Source organism: Rhynchophorus ferrugineus, unplaced genomic scaffold (assembly GCF_030347505.1).
Source record: "Rhynchophorus ferrugineus isolate W39M unplaced genomic scaffold, kcgeb_rfMv2 rfM2, whole genome shotgun sequence".
In the NCBI taxonomy this organism is placed as follows: domain Eukaryota; kingdom Metazoa; phylum Arthropoda; class Insecta; order Coleoptera; family Curculionidae; genus Rhynchophorus; species Rhynchophorus ferrugineus.
The window spans coordinates 82508482-82532245 of NW_027472581.1; the positions used below are offsets into that span (position 1 = coordinate 82508482).

General features: G+C 34.9%; 1 protein-coding gene across 2 annotated transcripts in view; it reads right to left on the minus strand.

The window, feature by feature from the left end:
- Window positions 1-23764, minus strand: part of nAChRa5 (nicotinic acetylcholine receptor alpha 5 subunit) — a 123958-nt gene that overhangs the window by 67947 nt on the left and 32247 nt on the right. The window lies entirely within an intron of this gene.

The following is a 23764-nucleotide window of genomic DNA, read 5'->3' on the forward strand; positions in this document are numbered from 1 at the left end:
TTAAGATGGTTCACTTCTGGAAATGCTGGGCCGTGATTTATATCGGTTAAAATATAACGCGATGTTTTATATTGTTGGGGAAGTATTTTGTTCGAGTTCTAAATCAATATTCGAGAAACAAGAACAATTATTCAGTGAAAATGGAGTAGCGTCATAATTTTTTTAATATCACGTATATATAAACGTTAGATAATGGTAAAACGGAAATGATGATGATTGGCTTCCATCATACAAAGAATTTCTATTCAATATCTAATTCACACAAGGCAAAAGCTACTGCACCTAGGCCGATTGGACTTATTAGTTCGGCAGTAGATGTCATTTAGTATATAGATAGCCCTTTCAATAAAACAACCAATGCACGTCACTGATGACGTCGAACGTAATGCCAAGTTCTCATTTTACTAATTGTTACTAATGTTGTTAACATTTTATTGATGTTGTTGTAGTGTTACCCTAGTTGAAAAGAGACAGAGCGCTGTCTGTTGAGTCCAAACATGCAACCCAAACAGTCTATAAAATTCGATTTGAGTCGACACTGATATTTCTAATTGTTCTTTAATATTCGACATTACTCTGATGGAAAATGCCAAAGCCATTAAATAGTCAGAGTCAGGAGGTGGTAGAGTTTTTACTCATTAGTTACTTCATGCAGGAACGAAATAATGGGGCCCTCTATTGCCAGTAACATGCATTAGAGACTATTAACATTAACACTAGTAAATATTAAGTTGTGACAGTTTTGGAAATATTTTTGGTGGGTTGCAACTGCACTTAATATTAATACACACTTACAGTCAAAATCGCGCTGTTCGAGATGAAATTTATGAAATGAAATTTTCGATATAAATACAATTTAACACAATTATTTCATAGAACACTGTTAGTCTGGAAAGTATCCACAGAAAACTAAGGTCTAATGAATTAAAAGAATACAAATTTTAAAAGCAAGTAATAAAATTGAGTTATATTTATTATTTCATTTTATGTATAACGTTTCATTAGGTTTTTGTTAATCATATAATTCATCGCAGTTATATTATGGTTCATGATGGAAACACGCATATGTTAGTTTTATTCCTGTTGCTGAATTAGTGATTGATCACTCCAGAAATATAAAGTAAGTTTACGTTTTATATAATTTACTTTTTTTAGAGAGAAGCCTGAAGAAAAAAAAAAGATAAATATGTTTTCTAATGAGTGTAGTTTGATACACAATTAATAAGGCGGATTAGGGTTCCAGGTTATACAACTACATAAAAAGCGCATATAATTCTACCTCGTAAGTGCTATCGAAAAGATTTCAATATAAGTATAATAAAATTACTCTAATCTACAAGCTATTTTAGCAGTTTAATTAACTGTCGATTAAGTCCTTCAATATGCATTAGATGTACTATAAGGATAAAATAAATTATATTGTATAACGTTATTTTTATTTCATTATTTTATTTACATAATATTTTGTTAATTTCCAAAAAATAAACCAAAACTAAAATTTCGATGGTGTGCAGATTAATTTCCTCAAAGAAAAGAGATATAAACTTGCATTTTACAATATCATCCTGTATTCCTTTTCTTCAAAAAGTAAGCATAAAAGCCAATGAAACAAAATACAGTCATATAACTTTTACCCTCCGTGGAAGAACATGCCCAACAGGCTATACCAATAATTGCCAACTCCCACAAGCAGAGGATGTTAAATATATGCACCTAGATCCATGCCTAGGTTAGAAGAAGCACATACTCGCCAAACGGAACGGAGTTGGATTTAAACTCAGTCAAATGTATTGGCTTATCGGGCACAAACACAAGTTATCATTAGGTAACAAAATATTATTGTATAAATCTGTAGCGACCTTGAGGCATGTCGAATTTTACATCGTGGAATAAAGACCTACAAAATACCTAGAAATATAATCCCAGATGTTGAACACGGGCGGGGTGCCAGCAGCGCCAACTAGAACCCGATAACGAATAGCTGGCGGCAACCCCGAGACGTTTATCTGGGATGTTATTGGAGGTTATTTCGACTATCGTTTGGTTTAGACGTGCCACCATCGACTGCCCAAGCCTCGTCAACCATTAACTCCGCTGCCATCCGTTTTATCTAATTGTATTATTCACATTTTTTTATATAGCCAATAAATAACGGTCACATAATGTAAACACCACTGTTTCATTTCGTTTTGCCTCCATTCACCGAGCCGCATCATTTACTCTAAAAATCTATACCCAAGCCTATTCGGTCATATGGAATCCAACTATGGGGAATAGCTACCAAGTCTAATATTTCCATCATACAACGGTTCCAAAATAAAGTGTTGGGTGGAATTGTCGATATGTTTCCGTACTATATTTCAAATGAAGTGATACGACGCGATATTCCTCTAGGACCAATTACGAGTGTAATTCTACGTGTTTGAAATAATTCGAAAAAGTGTCAGTGCATCACAATGTACTCGCTAACCTGCTAAAAATGCAAAGTGATAGTGGAGTGCGTCGACTAAAACATCTAACACCATCCGATCTTATTATTGGACATATATAGGCTTTATAATAAGCTTTAAAATAATACTAATTAATTAAGGTAGAATTATGTACAGGAGATCACTTAACTTAGTGATTAAGTTATTTTCTACATGTCAATTGAAAAGTCCTCGGCCTACTATAGTAAAACACTTTTTTTTAGGCAAAATTAGTTTTTTTTATTCAACATAATTCCCTTCAAGGGTGATACACTGATTATAGCGACCCTCCGACTTTGGAATACAATTTTAGTACTACGATTTGTACTTTGCTTCAAAATAGGTCTGAGTTTCGTCGATCACCTTTTCATTCTAAAATTTCTTCCCAGCTAGCATTTTTTTGAAATCTCAGAATAAGAAATAGTCGCTGGTGGGACAGATCTGGAGAATTCATGGATTTCTGCCATCGTTTTCACTGACTTATGACACAGTGCATTGTCTTGGTGAAGTAGCACTTCAAACGGTCGAATAATCCTATGTGACAGCCGCTGTTGATAATCATTTCTTTTTCAAGGTAGTCAATGAAAAGTTTTCCATGCGAATCCCAAAATATAGACGCCATAACATTGCCAATCGACTGTTGCGTTTTCCCACGTTTTGGAGCAGGTTCATCGTATGCAGTCCACTCGGATGACTGTCGATTGAACTTCGGAGTGAAATGATGGAGCCATGTTTCATCCATTGTCACATATCGATGCAAAAACTCGGGTTTATTAAGCTTGATCATATTCAAACACTGTTTCGAATCATCTACTTGTCGTTGTTTTTGGTCAAAAGTGAGCTCGCGCAGCACCCACTTTGCATAGAGCTTTCTCATACCCAAATATTCGTGAATGATATGATATAAATCTTCAGTTGATATCATTAGAGTGTCTGCTATTTCATTTAGATTCAATTTACGGTCACTCAAAATCATTTTGTGGATTTATTAAATGTTTTCGTCGGTAAGAACCTCTTTTGGACGACCATTGCATTCACCGTCTTCGGTGCTCACTTACCACTCACTCACTCACCACGTCTAAACTTAGCATACTAATCCTTGATGATTAATTTTCCTGTGGCAGTGTCCGGAAACTCGCCATCAAGCCAAGTTTTTGCTTCAACTGTATTTTTCCCTTAAAAAAGCAATATTTTATCAACAAGCAATTCCGTTTTATCCATTTTTTCACAATGACCAAAGTTACTTCACGCAAAATGCTATAATTCACAAAATAATGATCCGATAGCTGTCAAATTTATACAGACATCTTTTGCGTGTTAGTGCTAACTAAAAACATATGAATTTAATTTTAGTAGCTTCATCTATGTGTCAGGCCGGGAACTTTTCAATTAACCGGTTATATAATGTAAATATAACAAGCACTTATTGCCCTCTCTGCAGATTGTGAAACTACAAAGATTAATAACAAAAAGAAACAAGATGTTGTAAAGAGATAATAAAAAATTGTTTGAAAGATGAGAGAAATCTACATTATCCGATTGATAAATTTTCATTCAAGTTATTGCTGAAATAAAGCCATATATTCAGCAAAATAGCGGGAAATTATGCATACATCTAATATATTTATTATCTAGCAATGAAATCCATTATTCATCCATTATTCGGCGATAATATCAAATGAACAAAACAACTAGTTAGCGGTAAAGTTATCCTATAGAGCGGGCCCAATTTGATTTAGATCTACGCAATAGCAAACTGTCAACGCGAATTGACACGAGATGGCGATAAGGCAGCGAATTTAAGACGCCTTTAACCATGTGGACCCTCGTTAGCGTAATGGGTATCGACAATATCTCATTATTCTCCGAGAACCGGGCGAAATTATTTATAGTGGTCGGTGGTAGAGTCGACTAGAAACCGAATTATGACTGTGCACCCTTCCATTACCGCGTAGACGGCGTGAACGGAACCAGGAGAGGAAGGAAAGGAGATAATATAGAAAAAATTGTTTGTTGGAATATATAAAGGACGGACGGATATAGTGGGAGTTCTAATATGATTCCGTTTTATCGAAGTAACTTTATTTAATGAGTTAAGTAGTTGTTTTATTCAAGTAAAATTTTAATATACTACAATATAACAGGTCACATTGAAAAGTTCTCGGCCTGACATATAGATGGCGATACTAGAATTAAATACAAATGTTTTTTAGTTAGCCATAACCTTCCAAAAATGCGTTTATAAATTGACAGCTGTCGGATCACTAGTTTGTCAATTATAGCATTTTGAGTGACGCAACTTTTGTTATTATGAAAAAAATGGATAAAAAGGAATTTTGTGTGTTGATAATATATTGCTTTTTGACAAACTATTGTTTTTTCTATTGAACAAATTACTATTCGTTAACACATGTACTGAAATGCCCGGGGCCTAACACATATATGGCGCTACTTTTATTTCATTCACTGCTTTTTCGGTTAGCACTAACCTTCAAAAGAAAGCTGTTAAAATTTCATGATATTCTACTCATAAGCTTGTGAGTTATTGTGCTAAGAGTAACACTACTTTTGTTATTTTCGAAACAATGTATCAATGGATTCTGCTTGATGAAAAAACATACCGTTGAAGCGAAGCAATGGCTTGACAAGTGTTATAAGAACTTCGTTCCGTCGAAAACAACAATTAGACGTTGGTTTGTTGACTTCAAACGTGGTCGAACGTGGTCGTTCAAACGATGATGCAGAACACAGTTGATGCCCAAATGAGGTGCTAACAGCAGAAAACACCAAAAAATTCACAAAATCCTTTGGATTGATCGAAAAGTGAAGTTGCGTGAGTTAGCTAACATCGTAAAGATATCAAAAGAACGTGTTGGTTTTATATTGCATGATCATTTTTGTATGAGAAAGCTCCATTCAAAGTGCCTCGTATGTCTCACTTTTCACCAAAAACAAGAACGTATTTATGTTTCTGAGCACTGTTTGGCCATGTTTAAACGTAACAAATCGGAGTATTTGCATCGATATGTGACAATGAATGAAAAATGGATCCATCACTTTACTTCACTTAGTAGCAAAGTGTCACTGTCACAAGGTATCGACATTTTTGTTATTTGTCAAACAATTCTGGGTTCTCTCAGAAATTTATTTTGAAACTAAAAATGTTGAAAACAGATCAAAACTTTTACCATCCCTCTTATCAAACCGCGATTAGAATATGTAATATTTTCTTTCATGACATCTTTATTAGATACGCTTAGTACAATCTTAATTTACAATTAATTTATTACTACTTTTTCTATGTACTTGGATTAATTAACAAGCAAGACGAGTGCGAGAAAATACATCAATATGTATTCCTCATTTACAAAATTGTAATTATTTATTAATTATTAACTTATAGCTATAGTTTACACTAAATGTATACACTTTATAAGTTCGTATGGTTTTGTTCGCTTTAATCTCTTCATCGTGCAGTTCTTCGTTGGTTACATAGAGATAGGTATTGGTAATCAATCAAAGAACTTTGTTTTGAATGTCTAAAGATCCTAGTAAAGTAATGATTCATATCTCGACTCCAGAAGAGGAAGTTTTCAGTAGGTGGTCCTTCCTATATCTTGGCTAAGTAATCCGCTTTTTCCCGGAGTGAGAAGGGAGCCGGAGGTTGATTCACGAATAAGCACACCTAGCGGATTTAGAGGTTGGAGCCACTTTAAGGAGCTCATCGAATCGAAGGCGATAAGTAACCATTCTGAGATTAGGGCCCTATACATGGCAAAAAGTTCAGCCATCAATGAACTAGATGAAACGGGGAGCCTGAAATGCCCTTCCGATATCACCGTTGTAAATGCTGCCCCCACGTAGTCATTGCTGAGTCGTCCGAGAATATGAAAAGGTATTCAGAATATTTCTCAGTTTTATGTTCATTTAATATAGTGCTATAGTCAGAATGTTGCCTTGGTAGACTTGTCATGGAGAGATCGACAACAAATGCGACAATCGCCATAGTGGCAGTCTATCCTCTGAGGTATCCATCGATGGAAATAACAGCGATAGGCGACTACAAACTGCATGGATTCTATGACAAGAGCCATTTAACCAATAAACAATTCGCTGATAAACCATGTGCGTTTCGGACTCTTAAGGAATTTCCAAAAATTCCACGATTTCGGGTCTTCTTGATATTTATGGTGAGGCGCCATAAAGAATCCTCTACCACGTCTAACATCCGACGCGTTTCGTCTAGCCTCGGTACATGAACCCTCGTTATCTGAAATACTCGACAATGAGCTGATAGGAATCATCCTTGTTGAGCACATCTGTTCTGTTTACTTGGTATCTTCTTGCTTGTCTATATTTACCAGACGTTCAATATACTAGGAACGTTATGTTTTTTATCAGATCATAATTCTTTTCCATGTCATATATATTAAAAACTTCAGTTAAAAGGTCTAATAAATTAGATCCTCTAACAATAGAACCGAAAGTATTTTACAATCAGCGTAACTTACATTTTACAGGGCAGTCCCAACCATTCATAATAAATTTGCGTCACAACAAATGATTTGAAACAGTGATTAGTAAGAGTGAGAGGTTCGGTTCATTAACATAGTAGGAAAAGTATTACAAGGGAAATTAAGTAACTATACCAGTTTAAATAAAAGTGGTATCCATCAATTCAGTCAAAATTGTAACTATTGGTAGAATTTGGAAAATAAATATCGAGAAATATATAACTTAAGTTTTGTAAAGTAGTAAATTTCTTTATATATGAAAAATGAAATATTATGTATGTAAACTAACAACTTACCACCAATCAGATACCATTTTGCACGCTTTGCTCTAACAAACTACACCTTCCTGAACTCCAGACTTGTGATTGATTACTGCATCATTAATTATTCATATCTTATGGGTCGTGGATGATGAACATTCGTCTTCCTAATTTTACCGTCTAGTTCTCTGTTAATTAATATGCAAACTATAATGGAACAGATTGACACTAATTGAAAATATTAAGGACACAACAATATTTATAAATTTTGTAAAAATATATTTTTAAAAGCAGAAATATATGTCCACCTTGTTACAAAAAGGGATATTTTTGAGCTATAATTGCAGTTGCCCAAGCTTAGCATAACTTACATAGTAAAAATTACTTAGCCATATGATCCAGATACGCAAAATTTATATTTCTAATCGCCACTTTAGAATTAAATTCAACCACCAATAGTCAGGTTTTAAACTTATCTATGCGCGTATACTACAACGTGGAGTAAAATTACCGCCCATTCGATACGTTTTTTAGTCAGCCCTAACCCTCAAAAGATGCGTGTATAAATTTGACAGCTGTCGGATCATTAGTTTGTGAATTACAGCATTTGGTGTAAAGCTTTTGTTATTATGAAAAAATGAATAAAAGGAATTTCGCGTGTTGATAAAGTATTGCTTTTTGAAGGGAAAAAATACAGTTCAACCAAAAACTTGGCTTGATACCGAGTTTTTGGGATACTGCGCCAGGAATATCAACCATCAAGGATTGGTATGCTAAGTTTAGACGTGGTGAAATGAGCACCGAAGTCGGTGAACGCAGTGGACCCAAAAGAGGTTGCTACCGAAAACATCCCATACATCCCCAAAACATCACAAAAAATCCACAAAATGATTTTGAATGACCGTAAATTGAAACTGAATGAAATAGCAGACATTCTAAAGATCTCAACCGAACGTGTACATCATATCATTCATGAATATTTGGCTATGAGGAAGCTCTGTGCAAAGCGATTGCCACGCGAGCTCACTTTTGACCAAAAACAACGACGAGTTGATGATTCGGACCAGTGCATGAAGATGATCAAGCATAATAAACCCGGGCTTTTGCGTCAATATGTGACAATGGACGAAACGTGTCTCTATCATTTCACTCCGAAGTCCAATTGACAGTCACCCGAGCGGACTGCATACGATAAATCCGAACAGTCGGCTGGCAAGGCCATGGCGCCTGTATTTTGGAATGTGTATGGAATTCATTGACTACCTTAAAAAAGGAAGGATCATCAACAGCGATTATTACATAGCGTTATTGAACCGTTTGAAGAAGGAAATCGTCGAAAACCTGACACATTTGAAGAAATAGAAAGTGATGCTTCACCAAGACGATGCATCGTGTCATAAGTCAGCGAAAACGATGGGAAAAACCATCCATCCACCGTATTCTCTAGATCTGGCCCCCAGCAACTATTTCCTGTTCTCAGATCTCAAAAGAATGCTCGCTGGGAAGATATTTTCTTCAAATAAAGAGGTGATCGACGAAACTGAGGCCTATTTTGAAGCAAAGGACCAATCGTACTATAAAAATGGTATCGAAAAGTTGGAGGGTCGCTATAATCAGTGTATCACCCTTGAAGGGAATTATGTTGAATAATGAAAACTAATTTTACCAAAAAAATGTGTTTTACTATGGTAAGCCGGGGACTTTTCAATTGACCTTAGTTGATTGTTACTTATGTACGAAAATGTATGCCATGCTCAAGTAGAAGGAAAATATTTCTCCCTTCTACTAAGCATGCTAAGCATGGAAGGCACAAAATTGCATTTCAAAAATAGTTCAGAAAGGTAACAATATTATTTTTCATCCAGAAGTTGTATCTCCTTGACTAAAGCAGTTGTTATTTCAACAGCATTATCAAAGAGAAATCAACAGATGGTTCGCCCTATACAATTACGGCTTGTAACGTTTAAAAAGCACATCATATTAATCATTCAACGTTTCCTCGACAAACAATTTTGTTTACCACCCACGGTATTATCGAAGCTTGAAACCGCCACCCGACACTCCCTCCGAATTCCGAAAACCGAATTCCTTTTATTAATAAAACCGAAAAACTTTCGGATTTTCTTTTCGGGCACCGGTTTGCGAGACCACCGGTGCGAACAAATTCATAACGAACTCGTCAATGGGGGTATTGTCGGACCTTTTCCCAGTTCCTAATTGATTTTAAAGTTAATTTTTCGGTCTGAATACAGTTTTGGAGCCCCGTTAGCTCTGCCGCTTCATTTAAATAATATTAATCAACTCCAATTAGTTCTGATGAGTTTTATGCTGATGTTGTTGTGGAAGTGCGACTGTTTTCTTCGTCGATACAACGTTGGTTTGTTCAATAAGTTCGTGAAACTCTATATTTTTTTATATACAAATGATTTAAAAAAATGGAGATATTGGAAAGTGACTTGAAAAAGGATTAAAAAAAAAATTAGCATTAATTTTAAAAGTAGGTACCATTATATTTTGGAATGCTATATATATTCTTATAGCATCTTTATTAGAAACGATTAGTACAATCTTAATTAAAAATTAATTTGTTACTACTATTCATTTGGCCTTGGATTAATTTACAAGCAAGATAAGTTCGAGAAAATACATCAATATGTATTCCTCAATTATAAAATTGTAATAACTTAAGTTTAAACACTAAAGGTATACACTTTATATAAGTTCGTATAGTTTGATTCACTTTAATCTCCTGACATCCTGCGTGCTGTCCAGCAGTTGTTATGCTTCCACTTTAGTATAATTTAGTAATCTTCTTTCGTGTTTCAAGGCGAAATCTCGGATAACATCGCAAAACCATTTTATTTCCAGGTCATCGTGCAGGTCTTCATTGGTTACATAGCGATAGACATTGGTAATTAATGGAAGAACTTTGTTTTAACAGCGCTGTATGACTAGTTGATTTCCAAATTTGCTTTAAAATTGTATTATAGAGAGTATCTTCCAACTAACCAGTATAGTTGTTTTATTTTGGTTCTAATATGTTTTGCTTTTTGTCTAACGTGATGTTTCCAATTTAATCTACTGCCAAGATGGATTTCAAGGTATTTAGCTGATTCTGCTTGAGGAATCGGGCATCCATTGAGCGATATAATTAAATTTTTATTATTTCGCCTCAATGAAAAATTAACGTGAACAGATTTGGAGCTATTAAGTTGAATTTTCCAATCTTTCGTCTATTTGTAAATTTTGTTGACTGAGTGTAGAGCAGATACTGGAGAGGTCCTAAGATGCTACCTTGTGGAACTCCAGCCGAGATATTTTTAAATGTCGAGAACGCCATATCGTGCGATACTCTAAATTTTCTTCATTATAAATATGACTCCAGCAATTAACAATAATTACGCGGTAACAATTTGCTCATGTTACAGATTAATCCCAAATGTCAAACCCGATCAAAAGCTTGTGTGACATCCAGGAATATTGCAGGGCAGTATTTCTTTTCCTCAAACGCTCTTTCAATAGCCGCAGTTACTCTGTGCACTTGATTGATTGTTAAATGGTGATTTCGAAAACCAAACTGGAAATCTGGTATTGTTACCAAATGTTTAACACGTTAAAATATCAGTTTCTCAAATAGCTTTGGTATTGCAGGTAGTACCGAAATAGGCCTGTAAGATTCGACTTGTTCTGCAGGTTGAACGTTTATATGATGAGAAAATATGTGAGACATATGTGCCATCTACGATATAACTATCATAGAGTGTTAACTTAAAACATATAATTTCAATTATTTTGTCCTAGCAGGAAGGTACTGATAATGCTATTTCTCTGTGCCATTTCATTGGTTGACGATTTCAAATGCATCCCACGACTAACACCTGGCGTCCTATTCTACTGAATTAAATTTGAAATAAAACTAAACGCAATATCTCACAAAAATTTATTAAAATGAAATTGTATACATACGTATATATAGGTATATATGTATAAATGTACATAAATAAAAAATAATTAACTATTAATATATATGTGTATAAAAAATAATTACTTGTAAATATAAAAGGGCTACAACCTAACTGAGAACACAACATATCTTATGGAAAATATAATCAAATTTTTCTACAGCATCTTTTCCATTTTTCTTTAGTATCTTTAGTGATCTCCATTTAAATAAGACGATCATCTTCATAATGAAAGTAGATTTTTATTTACATATTCAACACAAAAATGTATTGAGTGTTATATTTAATTATAGTCATAAGTATTTTACAATGTTATTATGAAAATTGTGGAACGGCAATTAAAACGGTTAAATTTTATGATAAGGAACAGCAAAAAAAAATTTAAATGTATGATTTGTGCTCTTATTATTTTAAAACCGGACAGTTAAAGAGACACCTTAAAGATCTATAAACAATATAATAAAACAATTAGGAGATACTATTTTGTCTATAAAATCAGATCAAAAAACCCCTACTATCTCTAAGCCAAAATAATAATTATAAGTATCTTAACCAATATACATTTCTTTAAGTTAATTAACCCCTTCAAAATAATTAGGTTTTAATTGATGGCACTTTATAAACAACCTTTTAAAGGGCAACAAAATTTGGCAATATATATAATGAATGGTTTTGCACTAAAACTTTTCATTTCTATTTATTACTATATCACATTTACCTTCAATGCAATTTTGCTATTCGTTTTGGGGTCCGTGCCACACACATTTTGGGTTTAAATTTTGGATAATATATTCATTATTTCTTCCTTTATATTCCTGTAAAAAACATATACGCACCAGGTAACAACAATGCTAAGTTAATAACACATCCTAATCTAGCTAACTTGGGCTGTTTCTTCCAATGAAAACGATGTCTGGTTTTTTATTTCCGTACATATATTGAATACACATCACTGTTGAGGCTGAAGATACATCAAATAATAATGATTTTGGTTGTCACAAAAATACTGAACGTCTATATTATCAGGAATGATTGAATCAAAAGCTTTTGTAGGGCAATTTAAACGAACTAAGTGGTCTCAGTGCCTGCATTGGTGGGACCACGCAAAGTATTTAGCCAGAAATAAATAAAATCTGGAAAATCACGCTATATTTTTACTTAAAAGTATATTTTAGTAAGATCATTTTATTGGAGGCTATAAAAAACTGACTTAAAAATATATAGTCAATTATTAGTTCTATGACAAAATTTTTCAAACTTACTCTGCAGTTAATATTAGATTTGCATATCTCGGATCCTCAGACGCTATCGTCAAAACGGGCTTATTTCAAGAAAACTTGTTGAAACTAATAAGTTCAGACAAAAGTTGCAATGGTTTGAATATTGATGTCTCTTGAAAGTTATTTTAATATATAATTTTAATTTTATTTTGTTTTGCTGTTTGCTGCTGTTTGCTTCGGAAAATTGTAATTCTTTTGTAAATAATTAGACAGTTTCTTTGGAACATACCATTAAAATATTAATAACAAATACAGAACTTCATTTGGCAAACATTGGGCTGACAATTATTTGCATTTATTTGGATTGAATTTGTAAAATAGCTTATTAAGTCTTCGATATCCAAGGTTCGATGTCCAAGATCAGCTGAAGATATTAAATATTTACATGTAATATTAGATTATATTTTTGCTACTGCTATTGCTTGACAATGAAAATGATCCCAGTAACGCCAGTAGCCAGGCTGGGTGAGACCGGATGTCCTGGGATTATTTCTAAGTTAGTCACTCGCCAGTCGATGGGCTTAATACCGAGGACCGTAGTTCGAAACCCACGTTAAATGGTAGGTCCAGTCCAGAAAAACCCCTAGTTGGTAAAAGGAGACATTGAAATATATCTTTAAAAAATTTTAACAATAAACAATAACTTTTTGCCAAATTTTAATCGCCAACTGATGAAGTAGTCTTATGAAGTGAATTTAATACTATATTTAACCCTTTTTCTATACTACTAATTACAACTTATTGCATCTAAATTAGTTTACATTAATTACAACAAACATTTTATTAATAAATTTACTAAAGAAAACACACATAACGAATAATAAATATACCAACGAGAAAATTTTGTTTTGTTTTCTATTTTAGAGATAATTAAAGAAAACAAAATATTATATATTATAAATATGTTATTCCAACTACTAGAACATTTCATTAAAATCCCGGTTATAAACGAAAATAATTAATCATACAGAATGGAGGAAGAACAATCATGATGGCGAACATTCAGCATTTTAACGAGCTTGAAAGATATCGGAGGTATTTTTAGATCTAATTAAAATTTGAAAATATCCAACAATGCTGTAGTCGACGAATTCATTATGATCGCTTTTGTGATATTTCAATCTTCGAAACTAGAAGTTAATTTATTATAAAACCCTATCTTAAAAAATGTATTGACCTTTTCATATTTATTTATCTATCGTAAAAGTTTGTTTGGAAAAAATATGTACTAAAGTAAACTACAATATTATTAAAAATATTGTCTGTCTCTAATGATTACTTTTTAAGGCGAAAATAAAAGGCCCGCGGAATGCGTGTTTATTGTTAAGAACTGCTCATACGCATTTATTCTAAACTAGCTTCACATATTTCACAGCTACGCGTTGTTCTTTGCAAGAGTTGTGATTAGGAAGTAATTTTTAGGTTACTTTTATATTTACAAAAATGTTGTTGAGGTAATATTGTTATTTATTATTTAATAGAGGAAATTAACAGCAAAAGATTGAGTTGGGGTGTAATTTTTTTAATATTTTGGGTTGAATTTGTCTCCCTTGGCCAAATTGTTAAGTCGCGCCAAAAAGTATTGAGAGGTCTGTGAGAGGACGTGTAGAAGAAACGCCGAGAAACTTATCTTTATAAATTTATGGACAAAATATGTTGTAGCGACCGCTACAATCCTTTAGGCCACCACGCATTCACCTACTTTAAAGTCAAAGGTTGGAAACTCTGTTGGATTGGAGCCATGCGTTTCCCGGCAATAAAAGACCACCACGACGACATCTCGCTCTCTTTTATTTTCTCTACTCCCTTGTAACAGTACCACTTCCATAGCTCTACCGTACTTGCCGACCACGTGTATCGTTTAAAATCGCAATAAACAAGTTTTTATTCAACTAGTGATTTCAGTTCTCGTGTGAACTCTTTCCACAAAATAGTAGTGAGTGATTGGACAAACAATCGTATCGACAGCCACACATTCACTACAACTGATGACCCCGACGTGATAGAAGTCCCAACAGAACCAGAACAGAACTAGAACAGGTAAACCAGCTCAACATATGCCACTCGACAAGTGCTCGACAAGTGCATAGAAGGATAGCACGAGGAACTGAACCCAGCAACTTCACATGGTCGACGTTATCCCAAGAGACTAACACGATGGACGAAAACCACAGAAGCCCATCATGCATAATATCAACTCATGAACACCCTTGCATCACGAAACGGAGACGTAAGGCACCACACTTAGATTTCAGATCCTCAGTTTCCCCCTCGAAAGTGCATTCTTTCGAATAAAAAAAGAATTTTGAAAATCGGTCCATAATTGACGAAAAAATCCGTGAACTTACATAAAAAGAAATTCGAACATAGAACCTTCTCCTTTTTTGAAGTAGGTGAAAAAATAAGTTAATTTGGATATCGAGACATCCTTATCGAAAAATTGTACCTGATACTTTTTACATTTGTATTCAAAGGATAAAACGATGCTAACTTTCCTCTCATTCAACAGTAAAACAATAAATCTAATAAGAAAGCAACAAAATAATTACCAGAAAGACCATTGTTTCGAAAGAACAAAGAATAAACATTCTTCTTTACGCGTCATTAAAACATTAAAATTTCACAAACATTAAAGAATCATCCGGACACCAAAACGAGGAGAAAATCCGTCCATTTACGGCTTCCCCCAGGACGACGGGCTGAATATTTCAAGCGCAGTGTCAAGTACAAGCAAAAGAGTTAAAACTGTTTGATGACCAAGGCAGATCGGACATCCCGATCGATAAGATGACGTTTTACCTTGACCTAGATAAGCAAACACAACTCTAATTTCACAATTTCAAGGTTCCGTATCTGTGCTTTAGGTTTTCATTTATTTTAGGGGCGTTGTAATCATCAATATAATTATTACAAAAAATAGATGTTTGCCTAATATGGGACACCTACCCGACAAAGGATTATTTCACTAAATTTAAGGGACCAAAATTTTACCATACGACACATCTAGCTAATATCGGAAAAGGAGGAAGTGTAATAATAAGTAAAAACAATATTTCTCACTATGATGAAACGGGAATTAATAGAAGATCAAGTAACAGCGGTTGTTAATATAACACTCCTGTCGATATCGGAAAACCTCTTCGACAGCTTTCGTTGTAAACTGCCTTTGGGGCACTTTTATTTTGTCACCAACGATTCACTGACTGACGCTAACTCCAATTTGCCTTGATTGATCACAGCTGACGATTTCAACTAGACTTAGATGTAAATAATAAAGCATTCACTTTATTTTCCACTAATTTAATAGGTAAATTGAAAAGTCCCCGGCCTACTATAGTAAAACACATTTTTTGGCAAAATTAGTGTTTTTATTCAACATAATTCCCTTCAAGGGTGATACACTGATTATGGCGACCCTCCAGCTTTTCAATATCATTTTTGTAGCACGATTTGTACCTTGTTTCAAAATAGACCTCAGTTTCGTCGATCACTTCTTCATTTAATGGACATTTCTTCCCAGCGAGCATTCTTTTGAAATATGAGAATAGGAAATAGTCGCTGGAGGCCAGATCTGGGAAATACAGTGGATGAGGAAGTAATTCGAATGTCAATTCATGGATTTTTGACACGGTGCATTGCCTTGGTGAAGCAGCACTTTCTTTTTCATCAAATGCGGTCGTTTTTCGGCGATTTCGTCCTTCAAACGGTCCAATAAAGCTATGTAATTGTTGCTGTTGATGATCCTTCCTTTTCCAAGCTAGTCAATGAAAATAATTCCATGCGCATTCCAAAATATAGAAGCCATAACCTTGCCAGCCGACTGTTACATTTTCTCACGTTTTGGAGCGGGTTCATCGTGTGCAGACCACTCGGATGACTATCGATTGGACTTCAGAGTGACATGATGGAGCGATATTTCATCCGTTCTCACATATAGATGCAAAAACTCGGATTCATTAAGCTCGATCATCTTCAAACACTGTTCCAAATAATCAACTTGTCGTTGTTTTTGGTCAATAGTGAGCTCGCACGGCACTCACTTTGCACAGAGCTTTCTCACAGCCAAATATTCTAGAATGAAATGATTTACACGTTCACTTGATATCTTTAGAGTGTCTGCTATTTCATTCAATTTCTTTCAAGTTTTTGCTTCAGCCGTATTGTTTCCCTTCAAAAAGTAATATTTTATCAACACGCGTAATTTTTTTATCCATTTTTTTCACAACAGCAAAAGTTGCTTCACTCAAAATGCTATAATTAACAAACTAATGATCCGACAGCTGTCAAATTTATACACGAATTTTTTTAGGGTTAAGACCAACTAATAGGCATTATTGCGTATCTAATCAGGTAATACCAAAAGGATAGAAATCATGGAAACCCAATAAAACGCGTTAGGAAGACCAGTATTAATACTATTAAATATTGAGTTGCTGCGATTTTATTGTAAATATTTTTCTTGCAGAGTGTTGCAGCTGCACTCAATTTTAGACTAAAATATCTCAAAAAATCAAGGACAATTGGCCAACGAGACACAGTTCACATACGAAGCGGATTAGGAATCAAAATCACCTTCGGTGGCTTAATTCCATGAAATGTATCAAAAAATAGATTAATTTTTCGATATTATGCTCGCGATATAATCATAATTTAATGCAATTATATCAGAGGAAATTGTTAATCTAAGTAGTATTTAAAAAAACCTCAGGAATATGCAGCTCTCTGAGGGAGAACTATTTCAAATTGCCAGTCGATTAACATAAAAAGAGAAATGTAAATAAATGTCTGTGATATAACTCTAAAACTCTATAACTCTAAAACGAAGTGTAGGAATGTTCGTAGGGTAGGTCGGTTGAAATGTGCAGTTGTCGATGTGGTTGTTTGTCCGAACACTCACTACTATATTTGGAAGGAATTTGCACGAGAACTAAAAACTCTGATTGGAGAAATACTTGTTTATTTTGTTATTGAATGATCTATGTGGTCGACGGGAGAATTGATAGGATATTTGGTTAAGGCGAAGGAAGTACGGTAGCGCTGTGGAAGTGGTACTGTTACAAGGGGTGGAGAAAACAAAACAGAACGAGACGTTTTTTTTTTCGTTTACTAGAATGACCAGCTAAAACCAAATGGTCTTCGACTGATGTCGCTTCAGGTTCGGGATATGATTATTTTGCGGGCGACAGAGACCCTGGCTTACGACTGGGACTGTCGTAATTTGTTTACTACCGGGATTTGTGGACGGGTAGGGATTTTATTAAGGTTTTATCGTGTTCTAAGCTTCCTATGGAGAACTTCGCACTGAGCATGTTTATGAAATTTTTCACAAACGGGATGCCGGATTCGAGGTGTGTATTAACATTGCTCATAAACCATGGGGCTCCGAGTAACACATGGACTTTTTTGGATTGGAACACTTGGAGCAGTTCAAGTTCGACGAGACTTTCTGAAGCCATGTGATGGGGACTTTATTGATTTGGAGGCGATAGACGCGAAACACCTTCTTGCGGTGGAACAGAATAGCCTGAGTTTAGCTCGGGTGAATCTGAAGCCGCCAGAATTTGTACCATGCTATCGCTTGGTCCAGTTGTATTTGGAGTCTATTGCGTATTGCGTCGGGACGGTATTCGGTTGTGAAGAAAGCAGTATCATCTGCATAAAATGCTGTGTAGGAAAGTTTGTAGAGCGAGAAATCAGCCATATAAAGGTTGAATAGGGCTGGGGCTAATGGAGTGCCTTGCGCGACTCCTGCGGAGATTTGTTTATGAGAAGAGACTGCGTCACCCATCATAACCTGAAAGGACCTACCATCCAAGTATGAATCTAGCAGAAATGTTAGGTCATTCGGTAGACCTAGTTGTTTAGCTTTAAATATTAGACCGTGGTACCATACTTGGTCGAAAGCTTTGAAGACATCTAAGAATATGGCTCCTGTTTTTCGACCTTCTATCATTGCTTGGTGGATAGTTGCTGCGACGCGGGCAGCTTGATGAAGGCATGAATGTTTAGCACGGAAACCGAATTGTTCGTTCGGGATTATGTGATGTGCGTATGTGAAATTGTTTAATGCGTTTAATATCGTTTTTTCGGCAAGTTTGGAGAGAGCGAGACGTCGTGGTGATGGTCTTTTATAGCCTGGAACTGTATGGTACCAATCCACCGGCGATGCCAACCTTTGAGTTTGTTGTACGTGAATGCGTGGTGACCTAAAGGGCCGTGGCGGTCGCCAACAAGAAGAATACGTAAAAAGGTAAATATGCTCTACAATAAAAATAAAAGACATTTGTTAAAATGTTAAAATAAACTATATTTGATAACATAATTTTTGTTTCATTATAATTTATTTATATTTTAAAGGTGAAATAAATTAGAAGTTAAAGCTGATGCGTCATAAATTTTGATAACGTGAGTTCAATGTTATTTTGGAAGGACATATTGTCCGACATACGTCGATATGCATCAATTTGATTTGGTTAACTTCTGTTGTATCTCCATATATAACTAATAGTAATTTTCTGGTTGCTTTCATATCTGTAAAGTAGGTAATTTCCTATTTTACAGTGGCACAACTGCTTTAGCTTATTTTATAGCAGAGTAGGTTTAGGAAAGAGTTTAGGAGTTCAGTGTATTGATTTGTTCTTGATCCCTGGAATTGATTGGTAATATTTTTTGAAGCTTGTTGGAAAGTTCCACATGTCAAGCCTTATCCAAGGGTTGGAGTACATTTGAGTGTATAGCTAAGAAAACTTCTTTATCTTCCTAGGGTTTTTCAATGACACCTGTTATATTATGCCACTGCAATTGTTGTTTGTTCGTTCATAAAATCAAATTGGTGGACAAGCATTAGTTTTTTAATTCTTATAATGAGTTTAAGTATATTTAACAGTTTTTAAAATTCCTTAACTAACATATTACCGGTGAAATAGGTCTGTAATCATGAATTTCAGCCACCTTCCAAACATCTGAGACATAGTTTACTCGAAATGCAGCATTAATTATGTTGGTAAATTTTGTGACTTCCTTTCTTGATAGATTTTGAAGCATTTGTCCGGCTATTGTAGACTATATGAAGAACCGAAAATCTAACCACGAACCTTGTGATCTGTAATCAGAAATATCATAAGAAAGGTTTACAAAACTGTGATCATTTACTAGCATTGTATGCCTTTGGGAACCAGTACTGGTTAAGCATTAACTAAGACATAATGACGATTGAGTTATTTAAAATGTAACGTATGAGAATTGAGGATGCGCACGTGATGACTATTAACAGAAACTAACTGGACTGCTTATGATTTATGATAGAGTATCGGTGTTGTGCTTTTTATAGGTCAAGCTCCATCTTTGGGTTATTGAATGAGGTTCGTGTTTTGAATTCCATAATTCTGTAAATAGCTTGTGTCTCCTGGAGAATGCCATATTATTATTTGGATAGCCCAGGTTAGATTGTTGTTATCGCCATTTGTTCTGATACAGGTTAGATGCTCCCAAACATATATTACTGCTTCAATTTTAAATTCAACGTCTCCACCAATTTATGTCCAGAATAAGTCACTTTGGACTCTATAAGTGTCCCTCGTAAATTTACGCAAATATACGACGCACCAACGCCCGCATTAGGATATTTAAATATGACAGGATTGTTCTAAGATTAATTATTTTGGCAAATGAAAGACCCGGGAGCTCACGCTATGCCGAGACACGTTTAGGAAAATCTCCGATAATTTACTGAAGACCCTTCGCAGTGAATAGTCCCATTTCTCGACCACTATTATCGAGAGACTCCTGATTTATAATTAATGGGTTTTTCGATTATTTATGACCGTCGACATAACGGAATTTATAGACGCGTTTAAACCTTTAACCATTTTTACATATAAGTTGTATAACTTAATGTTTACCGATTTGTTCTTCTATATTAACACTATATTTTCTTATTTCTCCAATATTCAACAACCTGCCCGATGAGTAATAAGCATCTTATGTGATTTAAATTATATAATGACATGTAATAAATTGCGTCAGTAACCAATCCTGTACAAACTTATAAACTAGAACTTAATTTAATTACTATTCCAAATTATTCTAAAGACTATTGTATATGTCTATTAATCAAATCAGTGTATATGGGTACTCTTCGAAAGTACTTAACTAGGAAACAGAGAAATATAGAATGAGAACTGAACAAGTCAATTGTAAACACCCCAGCATACCATAGTAAAATACATTTTTTGGCAAAATTAGTTATTTTTTATTCAACATAATTCCCTCCAAAGGTGAGACACTGATTATAGCGACCCTCCAACGTTTCGATACCATTTTTGTAGTACGATGTGTCCTTTGCTTCAAAATAGGCCTCAGAATCGGCGATCGCCTTTTCATTCGACGAAAATGTCTTTCCATTCTCAGATCTCAAAAGTATGCTCGCTACTCTTTTGAGATCTGAGAACACGAAATAGTCGGTGGGGGGCAGATCTGGAGAATACTGTCGATGAGGAAGCAATTCGAAACCCAATTAATGGATTTTTGCCATCGCTTTCACTGACTTGGGACACGGTGCATTGTCTTGGTGAAGTTTCACTTCCTTTTTCTTCGTTTTTCGGCGATTTCGTCCTTCAAACGGTCCAATGACGCTATGTAATAGTCGCTGTTGATGATTCTTCCTTTTTCAAGGTAGTCAATGAAAATTATTCCATGTGCATCCCAAAATAAAGACGCCATAACCTTGCCAGCCCACTGTTGCGATTTCCCACGCTTTGGAGCGGGTTAATCGTGTGCAGTTCACTCGGATGACTGTCGATTTGACTTCGAAGTGAAATAATGGAGCCATTTTTTCATCCATTGTCACATATCGACGCAAAAACTCGGGTTTATTACGCTTGATCACCTTCAAACACTGCTCCGAATCATCAACTCGTCGTTGTTTTTGGTCAAAAGAGAGTTTGAGACTTTGCACAGAGCTTTCTCATACACAAATATTCGTGAATGATATGATGTACACATTCAGCTGATATCTTTAGAATATCTGCTATTTCATTCAATTTCAATTTACGGCCATTCAAAATCATTTTGTGGATTTTTTAAGGAAGTTGCTTCACTCAAAATGCCATAATTCACAAACTAGTGATCCAACAGTTGTAAAATTTATATACCCATTTTTTGAGGGTTATAGCTAATTAAAAAACATATGGATTTAATTCTAGTAGCGCCATTTCTATGTCAGGCCGGAGACTTTTCAATAGACATGTTATAGTAAGTAATAATTGTGACGTGGGAGAAAAGTTATGAATTGAGATAACATAAACTATCCCATTATATCGAATGTCCGGTAGAGATAGGTCATGTTAATAAAGGCACCTAACAAACAGAAAACAAGTTTTTAATCTTTGTCTAGCAAAACTAACCAATCGGCCCGTTGTGGAATGTTGTAGGACAATGGCGGTTCAGGTACCGAGGCTAGACGAAACGTGTCAGAAGTTAGACCTGGTAGAGGAACCCTTATGGTGGATGTAACCATAAACATCAAGAAGGCTCGAGATCGTGGAATTTTCGAGCATTCCTTAATATTCCGTAACGTAACGTTCTATCATCGTGAGAGGTTCCTAGTAGGAAGAGCCTTTCCTTCCCCGAAATTCTTATTGAATGGATCAACAACGACGAAAAACATCCGCATTTAAAGAAAAAGAAAGTGCTGCTTCACCAAGACAATGCACCGTATCACAAGTGAGTGAAAACGATGGCAAAAATCCATGAATTAGGCTTAGAATTGCTTCCTCATCCACCGTATTCTCCAGATTTGGCCCCCAGCGACAATTTCCTGTTCTCAGATCCCAAAAGAATGCTGGAAAGAAATTTTCGTCGAATGAAGAGGTGATCTCCGAAACTGAGGTCTATTTTGAAGCAAATGACAAATCGTGCTACAAAAATGGTATTGAAAAGTTTGAGGGTAGCTATAATCACTGTGTCATCCTTGAAGGGAATTATGTTGAACAAAAAAACTAATTTTACCAAAAAACTGTGTTTAATATGGTTGGCCAGGGACTTTTCAATTGACCTGTTATATTACTATTACACAAATATAACTATAGAAAAGAAAAACATTACAATTTTCGTAAACTTAAAATTAAACTATTTTCGTAAATATATATAAAGGTATTATTTTATTAGAATTATTTTTGTTAAGTTTCCGCTAATGATATTTATGTTTGGTAAGCGCTCTGTTGATTAAAATGCGCATAACTTGGTTACAACACTATATATATGGAAGGTACCATTTATGTATCATGTATGTAATTACAGAATTGTCATCAATGCAATGCAATCAATGCAAATGCCTCATAATTAAGTTACAGTCCAGCATCTGAAGAACATTTAATCAAATTATTTTTAAAAATTGCGGATTTTTTAGGGTCAGTGTCCCATCACCAACGAAAGAAAATTTATCTAACATTCGGCCGGTGCGTCCTTTTCAAAAGCCACTTTTTCTATAACACCGGGCAAGATGTCCGTTAATAAAACATTAAAAACGAACGCCGAATGTAGCTCATGTGACACAAACGGAATAATAAAATGACATTGTAAAAAACGACAGCCTCATATCCCACAAGGGATTAAGGCGATTTATGTGATAATGCACAGAGGCACAAATGCCATTTTTCTTTTTGTTCTTCCTACGTCCCGTTAGTCGTTATTTTCAGAGACGTATTTTTATTTTATGAATTGACCTTTAAAGTTAATAGTGGCTTAAATTTTTTACACGCCCAAAATTTGTCCTCTAACGATGTACGTATTTTATTTATAATTATATATATATATATATATATATATATATATATATATATATATATATATATATATTTAGGGGATGGATGAAGTAATATGTAATACCTGAAATACACAATGTTTATCTATCTTTACCTACGAGGGTTTATCTAGACTGTACCTACTGTTTAACGTGGACTCTGAAGACATTCGATATAAAGACATTTAACCGTCCGGTCACTGACCAAACTTTCACCATTCGTTCAATTACCGGATAGTCGGGTACCCACCTATGTATAAGTCATTGGTGTACTGAATAAAAAAAAAGTCTGTCTAAACTGGTTATGTGGCATATGAAATAGCTATAGGGACACAGTTTATAGTCCTCATAGAAATAACAATAGCGGAAGCCAACAGAATACCTGACAATTGACGAGCAACTTTATCCATACCGAGGTCGAACTAGATTCACTCAGTATATTCCGTCAAAGCCAGCTAAATATGGAATTAAAGTACGGT